Raw genomic sequence first — 27428 nt, 5'->3', positions numbered from 1 at the left:
GCAGAGAATCTTTTCACTAACTAAAATATGGTAATTTTAAATCTTCTTATATGAAATGTAATGCTATGAGTAATTATCGTCAAATTTCCCTCGGTCGTCTACAGTGAAGAGCCAAAGGAACTGGTACACCTGCCTAATGTCGTGTAATGTCCCCGCGAGCACGCAGAAGTGCAGCACACAACGTGGCACGGACTCTATTTACATCTGAAGTAGTGTTGGAGGGAACTGACAACATGAAAACTGCAGGGCTGTCCATAAATCATCAAGAGTGCGAGGGGATAGAAATCTCTTCTGAGCAGCACGTTGCTAGGCATCCCAGATATGCTTAATAATGTTCAAGTCTAGGAGTTTGGTGGCCATGAGATCGGTTTAAACTTAGAAGAGATGTCCTGGAGGCACGCTGTAGCTATTATGGCGAGTGGGGTGTCGCCTTGTCCTGCTGGAATTGCCCAAGTCCGTTGGAATGCACAATGGACCTTAATGAATGCAGATGATGAGACAGTATGCTTACGTACCTATCACCTGTCAGACTCGTATCTAGACGTATAAGGGGTCCCATTTCACTCGAACTGCAAACTTCCCACAGCATTACAGAGCCTCCACCAGCTTGAACACTTCCCTGCTGATATTCAGGGTTCATTGAATCATGAAGTTGTCTCCATACCCATACACGCCCATCCGCTCTGGAGAAATAGAAACAACAATCGTCGGATCAGTCGGTGTTGATGGACCCAGGCGAGGCGTAAATCTTTGTGTCGTGCAGTCGTCAAGGTTGCTCAAGGCGGCTTTCGGCTTCGAAGGCCCATATCGATGATGTTTCGTTGGACGGTTCGCACTCTGACACTTGTTGATGGCCCAGCACTGAAATCTGCAGTAATATTCGGAATAGTTGCACTTGCGTCCCATTGAGCGATTCTCTTCATTCGCCGTTAGTCCCGTTCTTGAAGGATCTTTCTCCGGCCGTAGAGATGTCGTAGATTAGACGTTTTACCGGATGCTTTCTATTCACGATACAGTCGTGAAATGGTCGTACGGGAAAAGCCCCACTTTAGCACTGTCTCGGAGATGTTGTATCGCATCGTTGGTGCCACGACTATATCACCACGTTCAAACTCACTTAAAACTTGATACCCTACCATTACAGCAACAGTAACCGATCTAACAAATGCACCAGACACTTGTCTCACATTGGAATTGCCGACCGCAGCGCCGTATTCTGCCTATGTGTGTGTCTCTGAATACCAGTTTATTTGGCGCTTCAGTCTGCGATATATCACCAGCTGGTAATCTCTGTATATGGCCAAGGCATTTCATAAAGAAAACTACGCCACTCTTCTGAAAATCCACAGTTCTATGGAAAGTATACGGTCACAAAAACTTTTTCTTGCATCTGTTTAAAGAAAACAAACGCATTGAATGGATTAGGATGAGGAAAAATTTGCGTGACATTTTAAACCACAAACTGTGTCCCTCAGAGTACAGTTTTCGGTTGACTCATATGCCTGCATTCCCACTTATCATACATCTAGCGAAGTAACAAGGTATTTATTCTCAAATAAAATTGCTATTTTTGTATAGTTAACTGACAGTGATAAGGCATGACGGGTACTGCGGAGCAAGTAGTATTCTGAGACGGAAATCTACACCATGTTTATGAGTGGAACGTTACGACAAACGTTACTTTCAAATCAGTATTGCCCAACATGTCCGAGATCCTATTATACAGCAATCAGTCTAGGTCAGAGAAGCGATGCAGTCGTTGTTTTCGATTATCTGCGTAATGATAGTTTCATTGACAGCCAATGCCCATTCTTGAATGACGTGTTTGCTACGACAGCTAGGTCATCAGTTGGAGCTAGAGGTAATGAAGGTAGCCTTTACTGGATACAGAAGTTCAAATGTATAATATTTGAACTAGCGGGTCTGTCAGAGTCGTTGCTTAGACACTACTATCACTTACGTAACGCTAATCAACGAAGTTGCTTGAAACAGAAGTTGAAGTGGTTACGACATAAGAAATAATTAAATACATTTTTGAACCAAATGTGATTGAAACTGTTGGGTTTCAAGTTATAATAGTGAAAAACCTGTTCAAGGCGTAATTAAAATACATTGAAAACCCACAGTTGACGCAAAAGCGATAAATACACTGTAATGAGACGCAATTCATGTAAGCGTGTTATAAAATCTGCAGTCAGTTTTTTTTCCTGTTTGGTCATTCCTGGATAGAACCATGACTGAAAAACTTTTTCCAGCCTACACATAGTCTGCCGAGAACCATAAGCGTCCGTCCACGCATACATATTACGTCATTAAAAGTTAACTTGAGCGTAACGCCTCGTTAAGTTTCGCGCGCACGAGATAACGCATTTTGAGCGCCGTTGGGACAGAAGTTGTAATTAACGACACTGTTTCGACACTGTGACACACTGTAACGAGCGCTGCTCGTGATGTCTCACAATGCCTTTTTCTGTGAGTGTGAGAAATTCGTTTGCGGTCGTCTGTGTTTTCAATCTGTAGACTGCGTAACTCACTAGATTTGGGTGCAACAGGGATCAAGAAACTACTGCGGCTTACAAATTTACGAGTATCGTCTCTATGACACAAATAAAAAACCATGAAAATATGGATCTTCGCCTGGAATTCATAAATGCATCCAAAACGGTATAGGTGAAATCGAGACGAAGAAACTGTCGCAAGACACGTGCGGTCTGTGAAGCCGGGAAACGGCCGCAAATTGGCCTACGATAACAATCTAAGTTACAGCGCTTTTGTACCTCTAGTAGCAAACATTTACCTTACAATATTGTGAATTTTAACACCATGAAATTAAGAATGAAATCGTTTTGCTTTCTTACTACGAAATTACTTTGCATGTAAACGGTAAATTTAGATTGAAAAGTAGCGTAATTAGTTTTCACATAACGTGTACAAAAGTTGCTTTCATATCGTTACGCTCACAGCAAACTTTAAATTAATAATGCTAACGCAATACCCGACTGAGCCCTTGGAGTAGGAGAGCGAGAGGATAATGAAAATGTGTTGCGTTGTGCATGCGCTGTAGTTTAGATAGCTTTTGCAAGCCATTCTAAGGTTGTTTCTCAGCTTGATAGACTGCAAATATCTTGTACCAAATTATTAGCCTCGACTTCGATTACATCCCTGTGGTACATAGTAAACCGTTATCGTTTATACCGTGTATATAAAGATCTTGTAGATAACGTCAGAATCTTCACGAGACTTTTCTTTTTTTCTTGACTGCCGGAGTGTGGTAACGCCAGGTGACTTTAGTGCAGTTTTCACAACCTGGGAATAGTTACCCCTAAGGGGTAAAATTAAATTTTCTGAGTGGTAATAACCGAACGATTCGATTGTACTTCAGTCATGAAACTAAATCATTTTCAGAAGCTCATTACTACTATAACAATTCTGTAAGACTCTAATGTTGATTGTATAAGCTATCAATAATTACTCAGTAGCATTAACGAGGTTGAGGTTACAGATTCCTCACATTGTTCACTGACTATACTTTTAGGGTGGGCTTTGTTCGGTACATCGTCGGACATACGCGTATCAAATAAGAATCTCAAGGAAATGTCTCCTCCAAATTGTAGTTGCAGTAGTCCAAAAATTTCTTCATTACTCGCTTCGAAGCACATAAATGAATTAATTGATAGCACGAGACAGCAATAGCTACATAAGGACTCCTATAGTGTTGTAAACAATTTTATTATTTATATTATTATTATTATTATTATTATTATTATTATTATTATTATTAATAATAATATTTGTGGCAGTGGTCAGTCACAAAGCATGAACTGCTGAAGTTTTCCAATTTCTGCCAGATCAGAAGCAAGGAGTGCAGCAATAATCTGATTTACTAACAGTAAGTATACTGCATACGTTTTAACTTGGTTGATTTTAAATGGCGTTGCCAAGTGGAAGTCAAGCAAGTGCCGCAAGGGAGAGGAGTAATGCAGGGGAAGCATGTTATGTAACAAGTATCTACTCTCACTATGGATAGTTAGCTTTCTTATCGGAGAAGGGGATGAGGGTGGCACTTGCGACACACCACGAATTCCTTCGTTGTTGATTGTTACACACACACACACGCAAACACACGAAATATCATTCGTCTTTCATCATTTTAAAATAAAACCGTACCAAGAATAGTGTTTCATTCGTCAGTTTAGTTAGGTGCTAACGATGCCAATAATGTGGGATAGGGGGAGGGGCAACAGACGGCAAAGAGTGGAGAGAGCGGGGCTACCAGCTAATGTCTAATTACACTCAGGGATAACGGTGTCTAAGAAAGATTGCGAATCACTGATGCAGTGTTATCCAGGAAGTCTAGATGAGAAACAGTGTTTGGTGCAAGAACAAGCTGTTGTCCCTGAATGTGACATACTGTGTTTAAATAGTCGAAGAGATTCATTGTTGTTCGATTACTCTGTTGGTGAATAATCAATGCAAACAGCAAAAACCACAAAATACCTAGGGGTAATTGTGGGGATCTACCTAAAGTGGTATAACAATACGAACATCGTTGTTAGAGAAGGAGATATAAGGATGAGTTTCATTGCAAGAATTTTAAGGAAACGCACTCCCTTAACGAAAGAAGTAAATTACAAAACACTCTTTCAATCGATTTCTGTGTGGGGCGCTTATCAGTTATGATTGATAGAAGAGGTCAAGAGTATCTAAGAAAAACGGGTAGTTTTCGTCACGGGATCGTTTAGTCGGCGAGAGATCGTTACGGAGATGCTCAGAAAACCAAGTGGCAGACTAAGAGAGGCGTAGTTTATCAGGGAGATAATCATTGTGCAAATTGTGACAGCATACATTCGAAGAAGAGTCGAGAAATGTTTCTTTCTCCCGCTTAAGTCTCGTGAAATAACAGTGTCATGAAAATCTTAGAAAGTACAGCTCGTTATAGCTCATACAGAAGATTAGAGACTGTTACTCTCAAGCAACATTCGCCATGGCGGAAAATAATGATGGTGCCAAAGGTACTCTACAGCATCCGTCGTAAGGTGGTTTGCAGAGCGTAGATTTAGAAGTACACTCGTGTTCAGAAAATAATGGAACACCTTTAACGATTAGAGATAGGACGTTTATACTTGCAGGTCATGTAAGTTTCTGTGTTGTGCAGGAATGATTGTCATTTGAAACATGTCAGCCAGTGGGTCAAGGTTAAGATTGATATCGAAGGCACAATACAACATACCGGTAAAATGTGCCTGCGGCTCTCGTTGTCGCTATAAACCGAAGGCAATGGATCAGTGTTACTTGAGCAGACGTGCAGGATGCCTCACAGACGTATGCCCCAACCGTACCACATGGTTCAAAAGGCTCTGAGCACTATGGGACTTAACTTCTGAAGTTATCAGTCCCCTAGAACTTAGAGCTACTTAAACCTAACTAACCTAAGGACATCGCACACATCCATGCCCGAAGCAAGATTCGAACCTGAGACCGTAGCTGCCGCGCGGATTCAGACTGTAGCGCCTAGAACCGCTCGGCCACTCTGGCCGTACCGTCAAATCAGTGAGTTTGAAGGAGGGCTCATTGAGTGAATGTGACGCATCTGTCCGAGAAGCTTCTGCTCGTGTAGGACGAAGTGTTTGGGAAATACAGCGAGTCTCGCACCACCTATACCACAATCCAAGAAGACGGTACATCATCCGAATGTCATTGCAGAACATATCTGCATCATCCTCAGTTCTGGTGCAACAATGGAGCAGTGGAAGTCGTCATAACCGTCAAGGGTGACAGTCCGTCTCCGTTTATAATGGCATGGGTTTCGTGCACGTATCCACTTTTTCGCCGACCTTCGACGAATTTACAGAAACTCGGTGGACGGCAATGGTGTACTGAACGACGTCACTGAGGACAGGAATGGAATCAGATAGTATTCGGTCGAATCCGGGTTCTGTTTGTTTGAAAATGATGGCTGCATTTTGGGTCGACGCAGACAGACGGAGCGGCACTCGCAAAAGACATACAGCGCCAATTCAAGGCCTCATGTTGTTGGTGCTGTTGGGTACTACAAAAAAATCACATGGCCAGTGTGACCTACGTAAGCGACGTCGTGCGAACCGTAGCCATATCCTTTCTGCGCAACACGCCGGAAGCCAACTCTCAACTAGACACTCCACGACTACATGTTACTGCACGAACACGTGCGTTCTTCGTGTCGCAAGATGTCAGCCTTTTGCCCTGGCCCGCTACATTACCAGATCTGTCGCCAATAGAAAATGTGTGGGATATGGTGAAACGATGGCTGCAGCGCTGTGTTCGAATTCCAACCAGCATAAATGAACTTTCGAGCCATGTGAATACAGCATGGATGGATATACCACACGAACCCATTCGCGCCATATACGCGTCGATGCCATCACGCATGAAACAAGATATCGGGGCCCATGACGGATCCTGTGCCTATTAGAGAACTGGTCGCATGCTGAACCGCGATGCCTGAAATGCTAATCACTTCTGCAGGGCATTCTATGTACATGTCCTGTTAATATGAACGTCCTCTCTATAGTCATTAAAGGTGTTCCGGTCTTCTGAAAGTGAGCGCAGACATTCTGGTCATCTTTTTTCGTGTAATGGAAATATTTAAAAAAATATATGTTGCAACATTGTAAATGTTATTCTTCTTGGATACTGACTAGCTGTAGAATATTAAAAAATATATGCACATTTCCATAACATTAATGCGACCGCCACCTACGATCTACGTCAACTTGCAAAAACGACTCTCATACGGCAGGTGGTGGCACTAGCCGGAGAGTGTGTAGGAAGCACTTGCAGTGGTTGACGTAATGCAAAAAAGGAGCGATTTATCTGTCGTCCAAAAGGGCTTAATCATTGGCTTTGGGGCCAGTCGTGGAGGCATTCACGAAGGCTAAGTTTGTAATCTGTGTGTCACCAAGGTGCCTGACAAAGTGGCTCTTTGCAAAACCTACGCCAAGGCAGCTGTGGTTCACCACGGGCAATAGGTGGGTGAGCGACGGCTGCCGATTTGTGTCGAGCAACTGACCGCCAGATAATCTTGGGACTACTAAGAGTATCTCCTCAATGAGTGTTCAGCGAAAGTTGTTGCATATGGGACTCCGCAGCACGCGCCTGGTTCATGCACCCAAGTTGTTCAATGGCCACAAAAGCTGAAATTCGCAGTCCTATATCACAACTGGAGGTCCACGGAGTGATGACAGTTGGCCTTTTCAGATGAATCACTGTTTACATTCCGTTAGACAGATGGTTGTTGACACGCATGGCATGAAACGTCTGAAAGCAAAGGGTGCAGCCCGGCGGAGCGTGTGTTATGGACTCAGGAAAATTTTCGTGGTTTTTTCTGGGTGATCTCGTTATTCAGAAAGGCACACTGCATCAAGTATTTACCCACCCTTGTGACCATTTTCACCCCCATATGGAGTTTGTTTCTCTTCGGCAGGATGGCATCTACCAGCCGGAAAATTCAACGTGTCACGCAGCTAATAGTGTATATTCGTGGTTTGAAGAGCACCAGGATGAGGTTTCTGTACGCTCCTGGGCACCAAACGAGCGAGGTGGCGCAGTGGTTAGCACACTGGATTCCCATTCGGGAGGACGACGGTTCAATCCCGCGTCCAGCCATCCTGATTTAGGTTCTCCGTGATTTCCCGAAATAGCTCCAGCCAAATGCCGGAATGCTTCCTATGAAATGGGCACGGCCGACTTCCTTCCCCGTCCTTCCCTAATCCAATGAGACCGATGACCTCGCTGTTTGGTCTCTTCTCCCAAACAATCCAATTCAATCCTGGGCACCAAACTTCGACGATTTAAACCCAATCGACAACCTGCATGTCTACCAGGATCTGGGTGCCAGTGCCATGTATCCTCAACCGATAAACCTACACATACATCATGCTACGCAAGTCACCTAATGGTGTGTGGCGGAGGGTACTTTTTCTACAACTAACTTAGCCCTGTTGCACGCGCGAACAGCGCGTGGGAAGAATGGTTGTCAGTAAGCCTCTGTATTGGTTCTGATTTCTCGAATTGTCTCCTCTAGGCTATTACGTGATACGTATGTGGCGAGTAGTAATATATTGCTCGTCTCTTCCCGGAAAGTCCTCTCTCTAAGTTTCAATAATAAATCTCTCCGTGGTGCAAAGCGCCTCTCTTGTAACGCCAGACAAGGCAGTTTGTTGACCATCTCCGTAACGCTCTCGCGCCTACTAAACGATCCCGTGACGAAACGTGCTGCTATTCATTGGATCTTCTCTATCTCTTCTAACAGTCCTATCTCGTAAGAATCACAAACAGATGAACAATACTCAAGAATCGATCAAACGAGCACCTTATAAAGTCGCTTCCTTTCCTTAAGAGTTCTCCTATGAATCTGAGTCTGGCATCTGTTTTTCCCATTATTTGTTTTATACGAATATTCCACTTAACGTCGTTCCCGATAGTTACTCCTAGATATTGTACTCTAGATACCCGTTACAGCTGTTTTTCCATTATATGCGAATATGTCACATTTATTTAGGCCCAGCAGAACACGGTACTCGAGTCAGCATGACTCCAAATGCCTGTTCTGACCTTTCAGAATCTCACTGGCGCTCTTTCAGTACGTCGCGTATCGGTCCGCACTGGAAAACGTTGTTAGTCAGGCTTTTGACAGGTGGTGAAATGAGTGTGACTGGACCGTATAACATCTATCGCGGAATAATGTTTTACACATTACCGTACTCGTGTTTCTTTGCAATACTTTTTTCTTTAAATATTTCCCTCGCCACCCGCATTAGTACGAGACGCTTACACGGTCTTCTCATAACGACAGAAAACAATTCTAAGGAATAATGTTTATTCCACCGACTTCACAGTTGATATTTGTACGGCCCGGCATTGCTTTGCAGAGGCTCGATTTTCTGCTCGAACGCAATAACGCTCGAAGCCGGCGCGAGCAGTAAGGCGTCGAGGAGAAGCGGGCCGAGTGAGGGGAGGGGGAGGGGCGGATCAAAGGTCGAGCGGACAGAGAACGCCTCGGCCCTCACTCCTCCAGTCGGACACGGATTCGCAGCACAGCACGCAAAATTACGGCCGCGACAGGCGCCCCGGGAAAGGCATCAAAGGCTTTAAGCGGCCCGCTGGGAACTAATATCACCGGCACTTGATTGAAATTTCCGCTGTTTGCCGGACCGCCGGGCGGCGAACAATTTGCTCTGGCGAATTTATAACGTGGAAGCGGGCGCCGGGCCGCGCAGGGTCCGGCTCGCGCAGGCCGGACGCGGCGCTATTGACTCGGCCTATTTGTTTTGCAAACTCTTTGCTAGTTACTTTGTAAATATTGGCCGACGCCACGCAGCGGTCGCCCGCACGGGCCGCCCGCCCCGGGGTGGGACCGGACGCCGCGGGGTCACTCTGCAATTATTGGCACTGCTTATGCGGCGCAGACCCGCGGCAGCGGCGCGCTGCCGGTTTGACAGCGAAAACTCTGCGTCTCGCGACCGGTCCGCGTCGCTTATTGGTACTGCGTCGTGTCCGTCCATATGACTAAAGCGGCACGCCCACAGCTCCTTCTCTTATAAGTTTTCCTTGACACTATATTCTCTGGTACTACTAACTTACTTCGTGATGCTACTTTCATTCTTAGATATGACGGCGAACTTCTGCAGGAAAGCCGGCCGATGCGGCCGAGCGGTTCTAGGCGCTTCAGCCCGGAACCGCGCCGCTGCTACGGTCGCAGGTTCGAATCCTGCCTCCGGCATGGATGTGCGTGATGTCCTTAGCTTAGTTATGTTTAATAGTTCTAAATCTAGTGCTCAGAACCATTTTTGAACATGCCGACGGGTTTTTTCAAGGCCATGAAATAGAGCAACAATGGAAGCAGTAGCAAATAAGGACGTTTTAATGGTACTCCTGCGTGTAGCAGAAATGACGTTGCTGGTACCGGCCGGAGTGGCCGTGCGTTTCTAGGCGCTACAGTTTGGAACTGCGAGACCGCTACGGTCGCAGGTTTGAATCCTGCCTCGGGCATGGATGTGTGTGATGTCCTTAGGTTAGTTAGGTTTAATTAGTTCTAAGTTCTAGGCGACTGATGACCTTATAAGTTAAGTCGCATTTGAACCATTTTGACGTTGCTGGTGAATTAAACATAAAAACTCGGGACCATGAAGTAAACAATAGAGTTCCCGTACCCCGGACACAAATTATCAGCATCATCTTCATTTCATGCACTTTACCATTTTTGTTTTGCTTGTTGCAGTATCTTCCGCTGTTTCCCTTGACTACTCCCAACGGGCTTCTTACCTTGAGAGGTGATCTTCCTCTAGTCATTCTTCGGAATGTCTATTCCCCTTTATCTCATTCTCTTCTTTATTATTGAGGATTTAAAAACATGCATTTCTTCCATAATGTCAAAATTCGAAATCTCTCGGCACTTACGCATCCCTTGCTCTTAGGAACCTCATCTCCGTTCCTTGTATGCCACTTTCCTGAAGTTAACATGTAACCCACGATTAACTCCCGTAAACAAGCGTAGGAACTGTCTTATAAAATTTCAATCTTGTTTCCTTCATATCTCTCGGCTCTTGTGCATCATGCTTCTTTGTGCGTTGATTCTGTGTGACTTTCTTGACGTTTATCCGTAACCCACGATTCACTCGGGTAAACAAGCACTGGAACCACCTTTTTCTTACAAAATTTCAGTCTTGTTTCTTTCCTCATTTTATTTTTCAGATACCTGCTGATTGTTCCGGATACATTCGCAAACTTTGAAAATTTATTTTCTGTGTCTTTGTCGTACTCATATGTTGTTGATCATGGTTTTTGTTCGTACAGGATATTTCGCTTGAAAGCCATTGACTTTTTTCATGTTGTCTGAAATCGTATACCTTGCTTAATAAATGCATTCTTCTTTGTACTTCATCTTCTTGGGCACAAATAGTAGATTAGCACAGGCAAGAAGGGCTCTCCTGGTCGGATGATTTAAAAACTTTAGAAGTAATATTTTCTAATAATGTAATTATCTGGAAATGGCACAACTTCAGAGACTTTAGTGGTATCATACAGATACGATTTCATGTAAATGGACTCACAGCTTCAGTCTACATGCTGAGGTGCTACTCCAGAACATGGAGTGCCTTGAAAATGCTGTTCATTTGTAAAGGGGAATTTACAGTATACTGGTGCGGCAATAGGTATTTGCTGAGTTGCGACATTGTCGCGAATGAAACAGTGACCTGTGTGTACAGTAAGTTTCCTTTAATTAAGTCTATGGTATGTTAACAAAACGCTTGTGGCCATAGACGTAAATTTAAGAAACTTATTAATAACTATTTGGATTGAGGAGGAGGCGTGTCAGGGAAATCCGTGCAGTTGTTTAAATCCCTGTGCCTAATAAGCAGCAGATCTTGGTTCGATTTACGGCTTTGGTGCAGATTTTCACTCCCCGCTTCAGTCTATATACATAAAATTAATTATATTGATCGCAAAAATAAAGTAAATTGCGTTATATTACTATTTTTAGTCGCCAAACAACCGTCTTCTTATCAGTGATCGTACTTGTGTCTCTTTACACTGTAGGCTACCACGCTATACCGTCTCATATTATTTCCTGACACATGCCCATTAATGAGGCAAAACCTCAGTGCACTGCTGGTTAGTGCAACGAGGTTATCGAGTGCAATACTACTGAACCATGCTGAAAAGGAAGTGTAGCTAAGGACAAAGTTTACGCATGCTTGTTACGAAACGTATCTCGTCAATACGGAGAATGCAGCTGACACTAATAATCGAATGTCACGTATTTTGTTTTGGCGCTCAAGATAAACGATAGCTGAGAACGTGTGTGTGGAGCGCAGCACCTTACGGCAGTGTCTCATGGACTATGGGAAAGTCGGAAGTGAATAAAAGTGTTTGAGATGTACTAGAGACAGATGTTGGAAGTTAAGTGGACTGATAAGATAGTCCCATTAGATAAGTATACTCTAGAGACGATTTCGTATTATAGGGTTCCATTCCATGACAGGATTTCGTGTCATATTGGCAAATAGCTTTCGATTCGTAAGATTGCACTGGAATTTCCCATTCCAAAGAATAACAGGAAGAGGTTGAGAACTGCGTGTAATGTCTGCCAGTACATAGATATTAGCCAAACGGGTAGAACATTTAAGATCAGATTTAGGGAACATTGATTTGGCTCGGTCTCTTAACTTATCTTTGGGTACCCATTTTTCTGAGGAGATTCACTCCGTTATCAGTGATTCACCCAGGCTCTCAGTGCTGCTTAGGGAACGTAAGGCAATGATCTTAATGTTCTAGAAGAGAATGGATTTCACGTGCTTTAAAGCAATCTCATAGTCACAGTCTATACACCCAAGTTGAATTGAATCGTAACTGGATTGTAGCTAATTTTGATTACCTCAGGGGGCAGCCCGTCGTGTTAACCTATTTCTGCATTGCCTCCTCCTTCGTCCCCCCCCCCCCCCCGAAGTCTCTTTTCAGTTTTTTCAAAAAGTTTTATCATTTTAGTAGTTTCTTATATCACACCACATACGTCAGTTTGTATTTTCTGTTTCAGCATATCAAGCCGTAATTTCGCGTGCACCCAATTCCTAGTATTGTGCTCCCACTCAGAATACGCCACAGCTTTTCCGTGCATGTATCTGTCTAGTGCCCCATCAAACGTCGGATGCACTAGAACATGGTAGGCCTGTAGGGTTTCCGTTTTTTTCTGTTTTTCTCAGGTTATCCCCATCGTATCGTATTTTAAAGGTTTATTTACTTTCCTTTTTAGATTTCGGCCGTAGGCAGCGCTTCTGAATTAGTTTATCATCGACTGCACATGGTTTTTACAATAGATTGGAAGTTTAGGAATTGGGGGAAATGAGTAATGTGGATGGTACTCCAGTATCATTTTGTAATGGTAGTATTGTTCATCGATACACTTTATATTAACTGCATTCAGCCACTTTTGGCAGTGACCTAACGTTTGTTTTATCCATGGTTGTCACCTCCTTCATTCCACGGTTCATTTCTATTTTCAGAACTTCACCTGACGATGTAATTAACGTTAAGAAATCGGTTGTTCTTTTTAAATAAAGTAACCATAGAGCTACAGCGGCGTTTTTCACTCAGCGATATGATAAGCAATCAGGAGGTTCTCCACAGAATCGTAAAAGAAAGGAACATATGGAGGAACAGAAATTAAGAAAATCAGCCTCCAGTTGCAAGGTAAAATTTTATTAGTTCACCTAGGTTTCGATGCCAATAATGGTATGCTCTTCAGAACAAAAATTAAAATATTTTGAGGGCAAAGCGTTGGCCATGTCACATAAGAATTATTGGCATCGAAACCAAGGTAAACTAATAAAATTTTAGCTGCAAGTGAAGGCTGATTTTCTTAATTTCTGAACAATTCACAGTTGCTGAAGAGCTGCACTGTGTTAAAGATTTGAAAATATGGAAAACGTTGTCAATAAGAAGGGACTGGATGACATGACATGACATGTGTTAAGAAATCGACATAGATGGAGCTCTAGAGGGTGAAAACTGTAGTGGAAGACAGAGATTGGAATACATGCAGCAAGTAATTGAGGTCGGAGGGTGCAGGGGCTACTGTGAAATGAAGAGGTTGGCAGAATAGTGGAATTCATGACCGACCGCATCGGTCCAGTTATAACACTGATGACTGACACTGAAAACTTTATGGTCGTTTCGATGTATTTAAATGTTTCAAACTGAGAAAAAATTCACTCGATTTCAGCGCCGATCACTTCCTGTGTTCGAGGCCATGGAAGCCATTTTTTTCTGCACCTGGTCTTAAGCTCTGTTTCAAAAACATATGGAGGAGGAGTAATCTTTTGTAAAAAAAAGAAAGAAAACTATTATTCTTTTCCCGGACGACAGCACCTCACAAATGCCACTGCAATGGGAGACAATGGAAGAAGAACGACTTCAGTGATGTGTGAAGATGACAATAGAAGTGCAGCGAAGACGAAAGAATTTTTCTTCTTGGCAGCCGAAGCAGCGGCATCAGTATCGATGGACCGCAGGAAACTCAGGCTATCGAGCGACTTTACGTCTGAATATTCACTAGCACGGCCAGGACGCCATGAGCTACCATGAAAATACGATGTGGAAGGCAAGATGGAAGGACCACATTATTTGCAGAATTTTCAGAGCAGGACCACTGAGAGCAATCAGACTAATTTCAATACTGCTGCTGTAGAACTCCGGCAGTTGTATGAGACGGCACATGTCGACATTCAGCGAAAGCTTCACAGTATTAAGATGTGGATGAAACAAGGAAAGTTGTACACAAGGACACTATTAAAATGCTGTGACATGGCATAGCCTTTAGCAGATGATAATGACAGTGGAGAACTTAAGAACTTTCAGCATTGCAGCGCGTCAGCAATCGTAATTATCTAAATAAATTATGAATAATCCGCCTCGATTGCGAAAATTCCCGGTGTTTACCCAGGTTTCAACGTGGATAACCACGCCTTCTTCAGAACAAAATATAAAACACAGCTTGTCTAAATGGGCATAGTCAATTTCTAAAACGAACACCCACAACATTACACGGTAATGTTTATGGGGACCTGCCTGCTTGTCTAAATGGGCATAGTCAATTTCTAAAACGAACACCCACAACATTACACGGTAATGTTTATGGGGACCTGCCGTTGTGGGTGTTCATTTTAGAAATTGACTATGCCCATTTAGGCAAGCTGTGTTTTTTATTTTGTTCTGAAGAAGGCGTGGTTATCCACGTTGAAACCTGGGTAAACACCGGGAATTTTCGCAATCGAGGCGGATTATTCATAATTTATTTATATTATATAGTGGAGAACTGTTCGTGAGGGGAAGCAAATGTAAGTACTTTTGAAAATCGTTGCCCACTCCAGCTGAGAAGTGCGTGCTGTAATTCGATTTTTGTCTGCCACAACTACTCAACTGCTCAGAAGCGTCAGGAACTATGCCTTTTCACAAGCCTAGGATAAAGTTTGACAATAGTTTCGTGGCCTCAAAAGTGACAGAGCAAATGTGCTTGATAATGAGCAAATCCAGTAACAGCCCGACGAACTTTTGCAATTTATGAACTATGAACTGCGATCATATCGACGGTAGACTGTTGACGACAGGTGCTTCTCGTAATAAATTGAGTCACAATCACACAAAGTTTTGTCCCATAAAATCTGGTATATTGCAAACTGAGTACATTTGGGCACCTTTAGGACTGTAGTAGTACCCAGCGACTAATACTTCTTCTTACAATTGCAACAGTGATCTCATGAATAGCACTCGATAATGACGAGAATCGCGAAATGCTCTTGTCAAGTGGTTCAGTTTCTAGGCATTTGTAGCACCTTCATGCTGAGGACTTGTAGAAGCAAGTGCAATGTTAGAAGAAGCGCTTAAAGGCAAACAGCGATTAAGTAGAAAAATCCAGTATTTTTGTAGAAAACTAAAATGGCTTAATGAACTTTTCGCACGTTCTGTATTCGGGCATTCAAAATTTGTTAATGTACAAAATTCGGAGCTGCACCTCGATCATAATCCACGTTAAAATGTAGGTTGTTCCATAACTGGATGGGTAAGTTAGTTCGAATGTCGGAGGAAGCGAATCCTGTATCATCTCCAGAACGGTAATGTATAGTTCAACGTTACTGTGGAGAAATGTTTTAGCCCCAGAGTAGGGATACATATCCACAATTGTCACTCTGGAGTAGACTGTGGGATGGACTGAGAGTCCCTGGCAGATAACAGCTGTTTGCCGGGTCATTAATCCAAGCGGGAACCCATTAACATTCGCCTGTGGATGTTCTACCAATTGTGCTACCTCGCTAACAGCTACCACAGCTACTTCTGTGGTCATTCCAGCAACAGGCCATAAGTCCCTTTTCCGGACCCACAACCTCTTCCTCGGCCCTCCCACACTCGTTCTTCCAATGGGATTGTATCCCAACATTTATTGAATGATTATCTGAGGTGACATACGCAATTCATGCTCTCTCCAATGCTACTTCTGTTCTGTACAGTTTTTCTCCTGCCTAAGGAACTTAATGCCTGATGTTTCAAGCTGTCTTAACCTTTTAACCTTAATTAGTGTCTTTCTCTTCTTCAGAAGTTCTGTCACATCCTAGATCCTGGGAAAGGGACACCTCTTCTATTATTAGGTTCTTAATGACTGTATTCGTCTTGTTAGGATATTTTCCTAAAATGCCACTGGTTTTACAATACTGGCCATTAAAATTGCTACACCACGAAGATGACGTGCTACAGATGCGAAATTCAACCGACAAGAAGACGATGCTGTGATATGCAAATGGCTTTTCAGAGCATTCACACAAGGTTGGCACCGGTGGCGATATCTTCAACGCGCTGCCATGAGGAAAGTTTCCAACCGATTTCTCATACACAAACAGCAGATGGCAGGCGTGGCCTGGTGAAACGTTGTAGTGATGCCTTGTGTAAGGCGGAGAAATGCGTACCATCACGTTTCCGACTTTGATAGTAGCCTATCGCGATTGCTGCTCGCGTTGGTCGAGATCCAATGACTGTTAGCAGAATATGGAATCGGTGGATTCAGGAGGGTAATATGGAACGCCGTGCTAGATCCCAACGCCCACGTATCACCAGCAGTCGAGATGACAGGTATCTTATTTGCATGACTGTAACGGATCGTGCAGCAACGTCTCGATCCCCGAGTCAACAGATGGGTACGTTTGCAAGACGACAACCATCTGCACGAACAGTTCGACGACGATGGTGTACTCAACGACGAACCTGGCAGCACGAATACCAAAATATCATTTTTTCTGATGAATACAGGTTATGTTTGCAGCATCATGATGGTCACATCCGTGTTTGGCGGTGAACGCACATTGGAAGCATATATTCGTCATCACCATACTGGCGTATCACATGTCCGCAGCTCGTGGTCGTGCGGTAGCGTTCTCGCATCCCGCGCCCGGGTTCGCGGGATCGATTCCCGGCGGGGTCATGGATTTACTCTGCCTCATGACGACTTGGTGTTGTGTAATATCCTTAGGTTAGTTAGGTTTAAGTAGTTCCAAGTTCTAGGGGACTGATGACCATATATATTAAGTCCCATAGTGCTCAGAGCCATTTGAATTTCTGGCGTATCACCCGGCTTCATGGCATGGGGTTCATTGGTTACAGGTCTCGGTCACCTCTTGTTCGCACTGACGACACTTTGAACAGTGCAATTTACATTTCAGATGTGTTACGACCCGTGGCTCTATTCTTCATTCGATCCTTGCGAAACCCTACATTTCAGTAGTATAATGCACGACCGCATGTTGAAGGTCCTGTACTAGCCTCTCTGGATACGGAAAATGTTCGACTGCTGCTCTGGGTAGCACATTCTCCAGATCTCTCACCAATTGAAAACGTCTGGCCGAGCAACTGGCTCGTCACAATACGCCAGTCACTACTCTTGATGAACTGTGGTATCGTGTTGAAGCTGCATGGGCAGCTGTACATGTACGCGCCATCTAAGCTCTGTTTGAGTCAATGCCCATGCGTATCAAGGCCGCTATTACGGCCAGAGGTACTTGTTCCGGGTACTGATTTCTCAGGATCTATGCACCCAAATTTCGTGAAACTGTAATCACGTGTCAGTTCTAATATGATATGTGTCTAATGAATACCCGTTCATCATCTGCACTTCTTGGTGTAGCAATTTTAATGGCCAGTAGTGTGTGTTGATCTTAAGATTTGAAGGCAGCCTTATGTTGTTTAATCTATGTGTCACAATTTTTAATTGTTTTTTAAGTTTGCTTTGTAATTACCTGTTTGTCTGCAAGACCATTGTATTTAGAAATTTGCCTGACCCAATTCTTATACCTTGTGGTATTGCATACATCACCCATTCTCTGACCAGGTCGTCGATACAGATGGTAACAGTATACGTACATATTACAGCCTTGTCTTACTCCTTTATTTCTGGTATCACCTGTTTGTCAGTATTCATTCTTATTTTGGCGGTTTTTGTGTTTACCTTGGCATACATTTAACACGTGTGTAAAAACATGGTTCAAATGGCTCTGAGCACTATGGGACTCAACTGCTGTGGTCATTAGTCCCCTAGAACTTAGAACTACTTAAACCTAACTAACCTAAGGACATCACACACATACATGCCCGAGGCAGGATCCGAACCTGCGACCGTAGCAGTCGCACGGTTCCGGACTGCGCGCCTAGAACCGCGAGACCACCGCGGCCGGCTATCACGTGTGTAGGGAATCCTCTTTTCCCCAATACTGTCTACAGCTTTCTTTTGCTGATGCGGTCAAAGGCCTTCTAAAAGTCGATAAATGCTAGCCGTTTCCAAAAACTGAATTCTCGTCTTTCTAAAATTTGTTTCAGAGTGAAATCATTGTCGGCACATGGTCTAGCTACGGTAGTCTGCTTGCTGTTCTAGTAATACTGAATAACGGATGTTTCGAACTATTTTATTAATTATTTTGGTGTAGATCTTATAAAAAGCATTCAGAAGACTGATTCCCCTATGTTCTGCTTTTTTACCTCTGTTCCTTTTTTAACCAGTGAAATAACTTTATTCTGGTATTTTACCTGTATGGTGACGCATGATATATAGATGGAGAATTGATAATTCTAGAAATATTCGACCGTAAATTGTCAGCTCTGAGTTAATTCCATCTAATCCAGGTGCATTTCTATTCTTTCCTGTTTTCTTTTTGTCTTGAAAGGAAGCCTTATAGCTTTGTTACCACCATAACTTTACTGCTACTTTGATACTATCCATGTTTCCCAACGGTTAGAATGATACACGGTATTAATTGGAAGTTGCGTATCAGCTTCTACGGGTACAAGAAGATGATGTCCAGTTCTTGTATTCACTCACGGAATTTAAAAGTCTAAAGTGTTTTAATAATCTACTATACGAAAAGGATTTAGCATAATTCTCTTATAAGCGTGAGCTGCTTATTTTATTCGCAAAGTAGCTGTACTTTTAGTTTTTATATTTAACTGCAAGAAACCTTAAGACCACAAACGAACTAAGGCACTCGTAACTTAATAAACGTGTAACAATACAGCTGAGGTGCTTTTCGCTCATAATTAACATTAGTGCGAATTGTGGTGCTCAAAATGATTACGATTAATAACCTGATCGTCGACGAAGTTTAGTGAGATGAAGATATCATCAGGTTTTCTAATTCCCTATTACAGTTTTTAAATTCTCAATTGAAAAATATTTTGAAGAGGGCGACGCCAAGCAGCATCGTTATCTCAGTCCTCTGCTAGCCGTAAATCGCTCTGATAGTATTTCCCAAGTGTAACACAGCAAGTATTATCTTAATACAGATGTCTGACGGTTTGTTCAGAAAATTTATGAATAATCTGATCATTAATTTCTTCACATATCCTAGAAAGTGGTAGACTTTCATGGACATTATACAAGTCAATTAAAAGCTATGCGTGTCTCTAAATTATAAGCCACTCTTTTCTCAGTGTCCTGTCTGAGACTGAAGATATTATCAATAAAAGCCATTCTGTTCATTTATTTCTCTGTCAGTTCAAGTTTTACGTATCTTACCACATATACTGACAACTAGGATGCCTCGATAAGTTGTGAACTCATCCTCGCTTCTTTTTTTAAATGTGTTTGTGATGAACCTTTCATTAAGCTCGCCGGGGATTTACCCTCCACTAAGACATAGATTAAACAACTCCAATAGATGTTGAAATAATGCGTTTGGACAGACCTTCAATTACAAACAAAGTGTTTCAGACACTGGTTCTTTGCAATTTTTGTATTGTTAAACCGTCTCCTGCACTTGCGGCGTTACTTTTTCATATTCGTCACCTACAAAGCAGCATGTGTCTTGAAAATTGGGACGGTCTTCTTTAAATAGTTCATCATGTTATCCCATCTATTTATTTAGGCTTTTCTCTGGTTTCTTTATTAACCCTGTCTTGAAACTTAACATGATTACTTAACGTCAAATATCCAACACAGTAAGTCATTTGTTAGATTATGAATAGTTTGCGGTTAATTTATACATGAGAGATCGATTCTTCAAAGAATCAGAGTGGAATGTTACATGTGAGTTCGCGAACGTACAAGGTGGTCTTCAGTTCCGTATTTCCATCCACAAGTGACCTACATAGTGTAATATTACAGTAGCCATTATAAAAAAATTAATTTTTGTCGCTTAATTGCAGGCCGGTGCCGCCGAGAGGTTCTAGGCGCTTCTGCTGCGGCCGCGGGTTCGAATTCTGCCTCGGGCATGGATGTGTGTGATTTCCTTAGGTTAGTTAGGTTTAAGTAGTTCTAAGTTCTAGGGGACTGATGACATCAGATGTTAAGTCCCATAGTGCTCAGAGCTATTTTTTGTCGCTTAATTAAGTACTATGCAGAGAGACATGTACATCCTTAAACTCTTTTTGCTGTAGTCGTTGGATTAAGTTCGTTATTTTTCCATGTGTAACGAAGGAAGTTTCTTGGAGTCCTACTTACTTCACACTCTTTCTCTTGTCCTGAAGCATGTAAGATAGCCACGGTTGTAGCTTTAAGTAAATTATATATAATAATCTTCCTAGTCCTGCTACTGAGTATGTACCTTATGTCCTACTAATTATCTGTACAAGCTTGTTAAGTGTTTCAGCAGTTTGATTCCACTGGGAAGCGAAACTTGGGTGGTGTGATGACCATTCCCCGTCAGCGTGCTACCATACGCCTATTTGAATCCTTTCTCTTAGCACCTGCACTCCAAACTGTTTTTTATGCAAATTCCCAATATTCTTGCTGTGCCCTGTGGCATACCTGATTGCACTGTGCTGCACATAACGCGATCAACCATCGCCCAACTTACCACTCTCCTAAAGCGATTTCTGCGCGCGGTTTCATCATAACGGGAAAAAATAGGTGACGACAAGTAGAATCAGCTTCTACATGTGCATCTACATGATTACTCTGTAATTCACATTTAAGTGCTTGGCAGAGGGTTCATCGAACCACAATCATACTATCTCTCTACCATTCCACTCCCGAATAGCGCGCGGGAAAAACGAACACCTAAACCTTTCTGTTCGAGCTCAGATTTCTCTTATTTTATTTTGATGATCATTCCTACCTATGTAGGTTGGGCTCAACAAAATATTTTCGCATTCGGAAGAGAAAGTTGGTGACTGAAATTTCGTAAATAGATCTCGCCGCGACGAAAAACGTCTTTGCTTTAATGACTTCCATTACAACTCGCGTATCATACCTGCCACACTCTGTCCCCTATTACATGATAATACAAAACGAGCTGCACTTTTTTGCACCTTTTCGATGTCCTCCGTCAATCCCACCTGGTAAGGATCCCACACCACGCAGCAATATTCTAACAGAGGACGAATGAGTGTAGTGTACGCTGTCTCTTTATTGGACATGTTGCATCTTCTAAGTGTCCTGCCAATGAAACGCAACCTTTGGCTAGCCTTCCCCACAATATTATCTATATGGTCTTTCCAGCTGACGTTGTTGGTAATTTTAGCACCGATGTACTTAGTTGAACTGACAGCCTTGAAAATTGTACCATTTATGGAGCAATCGAATTCCAACGGATTTCTTTTGGAACTCGAGTGGATCACCTCACACTTTTCGTTTTTTAGCGTCAACTGCCACCTGCCACACCATACAGCAATCTTTTCTAAATCACTTTGCAACTGATACTGGTCTTCGGATGACCTTACTCGTCGGTAAATTACAGCATCATCTGCGAACAACCTAAGAGAACTGCTCACATTGTCACACAGGTCATTTATATAGATCAGGAACAGCAGAGGTCCCAGGACGCTTCCCTGGGGAACACCTGATACTACTTTAGTTTTACTCGACGATTTGCCGTCTATTACTACGAACTGCCACCTTCCTGACAGGAAATCACGAATCCAGTCGCAAAACTGAGACGATACCCAGTAGGCCTTCAGCGTGATTAGAAGTCGCTTGTGAGGAACGGTGTCAAAAGCTTTCCGGAAACCTAGAAACACGGGATCAACTTGAGATCGCCTGTCGATAGCGGAGAGTTTTGTTCAAATCGTCCGCTGCAGCGTTTGTGGTTTATCCTTCCACAAAACAGTTAGTGTTCTGAGGCACAATGGGACCCAGCATTCCATCTCTACTTCGATGTGATTTACGAGATAAATATCACACTTTGCCCATCGTGCTTTGCGTGACACAACAGTGTGCAGAGTGCACGGAGCTGTCGACCGCGCCGTGAAGCCGCCGGTCGCCGCACGGCGCGCTGTCGACGCTGCCTCACGCGACGCCAGACGCCAGCCGAGCAGGCGAAGCTACCAGGACGCGCCCGGGCGAGGCCCGCGGCGGCATTTGCATGCGTATCAAGCGCCGTTGTACATTCAAATGACGTGTCGCGCCGCGTCCCGGCGCTGTTTGTACACTCGTGTGCGATTAAGACGTTGAATGACAAGCGTCGCCTAACGAGCCCCGGCCTCCCCGCCCCCGCCGGGCTCGTGGCCCAGAATCGCGAGCGCCGCAGCAGCTGAGTTATTAGCATAGCCAGACGTGACTGAGGGGCGAAGAATCACTCCGCAGGCGACGCGGCTGCCACCGAGGGTCCCGGCTCCTCAGTCCCTTATTATTCCTCACCCGGCCTTCCCGCGGGCTTCGAGACTGTGTGTTTATGAGGTGCCGCGGTTATGAAATGTCAGAGAGACTTTCCGACAAGGGAGGCTCTCGGGGTTGGGGGGCAAGAAAGAGAAGGGGGCTGTTATCGGTGATAGGAAGTGAACGGTCCTCTTGAAAGGGGCAGATCGAAAAGCACTCTGCGAGGTCGCAGGGGAGAAAGAACTCCGAGATGTCTCCCTCCCCGCTTTAAATGTGAAGGGCAGTGCTGTGCGATTAGCAGACGCATTCGAGTACTGCATCAGGTTATTTGTTGTGTTTGATCGAACTATTCTTGTTCTCCTCGCTCAGGTTCTTCAAGGTATGTGATGACATCCGGTCACTGTTGCACACGGCCTTCCTCAGGGTGTAGGGCTCACAATCTGAGGAAGGCCATTTGCAACAGTGGCCCAAACGCTGGAATATTGTACATACTGACAGTGCAGTCACATACCATCAAGAAATTCACTGAAAATGACAATGATCCCGGAAACCTTCACATACATTTTCTCATTTCTTGAAAAACCTATAGCAACAACTCTAATGGTAGTATAGGACCTTATTAATGTTTATGTAGTAGTTTATGGTGTCTACATGCCCTAATTACTACAATATACACAAACTGTTTTCAGTAATTTACTACGGTCCTTAGAAGCAGGTTAATCATTACATCTGAAGTTAGAAATAAATTTCCGAAACCCTAATGTGTGTGATATTGATCCAATAAATCTATGCATATTATATAAGTTAATATATGTATATTTCACACCTCCTTGTAAACCACTGGATAGATTACAACTGAACTTGCTGCAAGTATCACTAACTGCTTGGAAAGAACCATTGTTGTTATAAAAAAAAAAAAAAACCTACGTCACAAGGAGGTGGTTGTGGATGTGAAAGAGAAGCATAGCTCACGATGCGAAAATTGCGAGATTATATTCATTAATTGTTTAAGATTGTGAACACTTAGTGACTTGCAACCTACTATACTCACAGTTCCGAAATTTTACTAGACGTTTCTCACTAGCACCCCCACCAAAAGACGAAAGGAAATTGCATATACTACTCGATGTGCCTGCAAAACTATATAATTGTGTGAGACAGATTTCAGGAGATACGAAAACATTGAACTGCGTGAAAAGGAAACGGCGTTCGAATTCGCTGAAGACGCAGATTAAATATGTGTACAGATAATGTGAAATTTGCTAAAAATTTGTGAAATACGTGACATCAGCGTACGCTTGCAAAGCCATGGGTAAGATGCTCCTAAGCTCCTGGATCGATTTCTATCAAATTTACTTTATAGTATCTGGAAAGAAGTATAGTGGCGGTAATAACCAACAGCTACCTATTTCGGCAGGAATAGTAACGTGCAGAGCGATGGGGGGGGGGGGGCAGATGATGAGGAGTAGTTGAACAGAGAGAGGGAGAGAACGGAAATGGACAGAAAGGGAAGAGGCCGAGATGGACAGATAAAGGTAGCAGGAGCAGATGAACACCGAAAGGTAATAGAATGCGTTGGAAAGAGACAGGAGGATAAGCACAAAGGGAGGGGGGAGGGAGGAGCTAGGGAGAAGCGTAAGTGTGCTTGAGGAGATGGACAGCGGGTGTGAGGAAGAGGAAATGGATAGGAAGAGGAAATGGGTAGGTGGACTTAGAGGGGGACAATGAGGGATAGATGAGAAAGGAAGTGATGGATAGGTAGTGGGGCGTGGACGAAGTTGAGATACAGTTCGGGAGGAGGAGGTGGCGAGAGAAAGGAGGAAACGGGAGGTGCATTAATACAATAAAGTGATAAATACATACCCAGGTAAGACTGTAATCAGCTAGTTACTGTATAAACATTCTTGTCACTGGTGAGATTACTATCCCCAGTGAAAGTGAAGTAGAATTACCGGATCTGTTGTACGGAGTGCCTCTCTTGTAAGCAAAATAACTCACAACGGAAGAAGCAAGGAGTACTTAAAAAGCAACCTAGTGCAGGCAAAAAGGGTATTCCAGCGCAAGAGAAGTCTACTGTTATTTGCTTACTGGAAGGTATTTCTGGGAGAGTGCCTTTGGTTCGCAGCATTGTATGGTAGTGGGACATGGACTGTGGGAAAACCGGAACCGAGGAGAATCGAAGCATTTGATATATGATGTTTCAGAAGAATATTGAAAATTTGGTGGACTGATAAGGCAAGGAGGCTTTGCACAGAATCGGCGAAGAAAGGAACATACCGGAAACACTGACAAGAAGAAGGGTAAGGATGACTGGGTATATGTTGAGACACAGGAGAATAATTTCTATGGTACTAGAGCGAGCTGCAGGAGGCAAAAACTGTAGGGTAGAATATGGTGCAGGTGCTGATCTGAGATGAAATGGTTGGTACAGGAGATGAATTCGATACGGCTTGCACCAAACCAGTCAGAAGACTGAGGGTAACATCCTGAAGCAGTATAATACTGTCCGCCACCGGTAGCTGAGTGTTCAGCGCTACAGAATGTTAATCCTAACGGCTTGGTTTCGATTCCCGGCTAGGTCGGAAATTTTCTCCGCTCAGGGACTTAGTGTTTTGTTGTCCTAATCATCATCATTTCATCCACATCGACGCGCAAGTCTCCGAAGTGGCGTCAAATCGAAAGACTTGCAACCGGCGAACGGTCTATCCGACGGGAGGCCCTAGTCACACGACTTTTTTTTTAGTATAATACTTCTTGTTAAGGGAAGCTACGTGTGAAATTTGAGTTTAATTTGATAGCCGTTACTAATCAAGCACATTTATAATAAGTAGGACAATAACTGAGGTTCTAAATCTGTGGCGGTAAAAGGCCCGTTTTGCGGACCCGTGTTCATTTGTACTCCTTTCTTCGGTTATCGTATGCCGGTTTTGGATAATGAGTACGAGGCATTCTACACACAACTGTCGAACAAGTTCAGACATTTATTTTATATTTAGCGTACAAGCGACGTCATTACAGTAACGACGACCGCAGATTGGACTAACGAGTCTAAACTAAAATTGTGCATTTGATCAATCAGTTTGGACCAGGCTGTGTTAAGAAGAGGACGTCTTGAAGAAGATAATACTGTGTCCACTGTTTACCCCGCACATCTTGTCTCCTGAACGAAGACAATTACCGGAACCCCGGCCACGACTTGACTGAAATGCAAACCGCCGGCAATTCTTTACTGGAAAAAATTAAAAAGTGATGAGACTTGGTCGTATAAATACGAACCTACCATAAAACCACAAAATGCAGATCTTCACATCAGGTGGCGACGCTTTGGTGATATGACCGACACTCAAGACATTGCGATGCGCGAGAAAAGGATTTATCTGGCACTTTGATGTGATTGTAATAAGGTTCTTTACACTGTGCTCAAGTCGGGAGTATACTACGTACAAAAATGCGTTAAATAGCTTAAATAATAAAGTTTCTCTATTTTTTATCAATACAATCTCGAAAAATTTTTAATTGACATGGTATATTAAGTACCTGCGCACTGATATTTAGTTGAACTTGAACATGAAATGAGTAGAGATTTTCAGCGTCATTGCTGTGCGGTACGGTAAATCAGAAACACAAAGATAACGTTTTATCTTTTATTGCTGTTAATGGAGAACATATGTTACTGGAGAAACTACACGACAGCTTCATTTTAAAACATCATGGACCATGTACTCTCTCCCACTAACGGTGGAAGTACCTCTCATAAGAAACAAAATGCAAATGTCTTTCTAATATTTACTATCAAGTAAACTCTACAGCTATGAAAGACATAAAAAATGCATAAGTACAAGAGTAAATGATGCCATCATAGCAGTTCATGCTGTGTGTGGGATTTTTCCTTTAACGATTATGTCTGCGGCCATTTACAATGCTAGAAACTGATTAGACATATTTACAGAGAAGAAAAGCATAGGAAATGAATTTCTACGCATCAAATAGTTTTGATGTCTTTTTTGCTATCGCAGCGTATGGACAAACGAATCAGTTGAATCTAACTCAACATGCCCAGACGAATGCTATATCATTACATCTCTAGAATGCAATTCCACTCTTTCAGCTACTGAATTGCCTAAATCGCCCCATCGGCTGTTTGTCTGCTGAAGATGTTAATTCCTTAGAAAGCAAAGACATTTACCAGTATAATAAGAAACTGGTAGCGTGTGGAATGCGCTGCTATCGAAAATCTTAAAAATTAAGTAGTGAATGAAGAAGTATTATAAGTGATTTCACTGTCACTAACTCCGAATTGGGATAATTCATGCACAACTATGAGGTTTCAGAACTGCTTTACGTCGATGAATGCAAAATTCGTCCTTGATAGCTCTGAGAGACGAGTGGTAAACAGCTTACATATGTCGAGACGCTAGTAACCACCCATCTCTGATTTGTTAATGCGACAGGTCAAGCTTAGAATACGGTATAAACGTGCCCAATCCTCACCGCAGATGGAGCCACTGTGTCATCAATCCTCTTGTCTCCCTCAAACGACGATTGTCCTGCAATCCTAGGCAAATGGTCAGAAGAAAAAAACTGATCGCAGACTCAATGATACTATAGGAGTCTCACGCTTGAATAGATTTCTTTTTAAGTCGGTTATTGTGCCCACTACTGACACAAAATGCTTCTCTCGCTCAGTTTACATATGATCCAGTTCATATTCAATACTTTACATTTAATTCTCATTGAAACACAACTGCCAGTCCAAACATTTAAGTAATGTTCAGCAATAGATTGGCTGCAGTGTGGGTGAACACATCCAGTATATGGAGTCATT

The sequence above is a fragment of the Schistocerca gregaria genome, chromosome 4, assembly GCF_023897955.1.
Source record: "Schistocerca gregaria isolate iqSchGreg1 chromosome 4, iqSchGreg1.2, whole genome shotgun sequence".
In the NCBI taxonomy this organism is placed as follows: domain Eukaryota; kingdom Metazoa; phylum Arthropoda; class Insecta; order Orthoptera; family Acrididae; genus Schistocerca; species Schistocerca gregaria.
Note: the sequence above shows the minus strand (reverse complement) of the source record.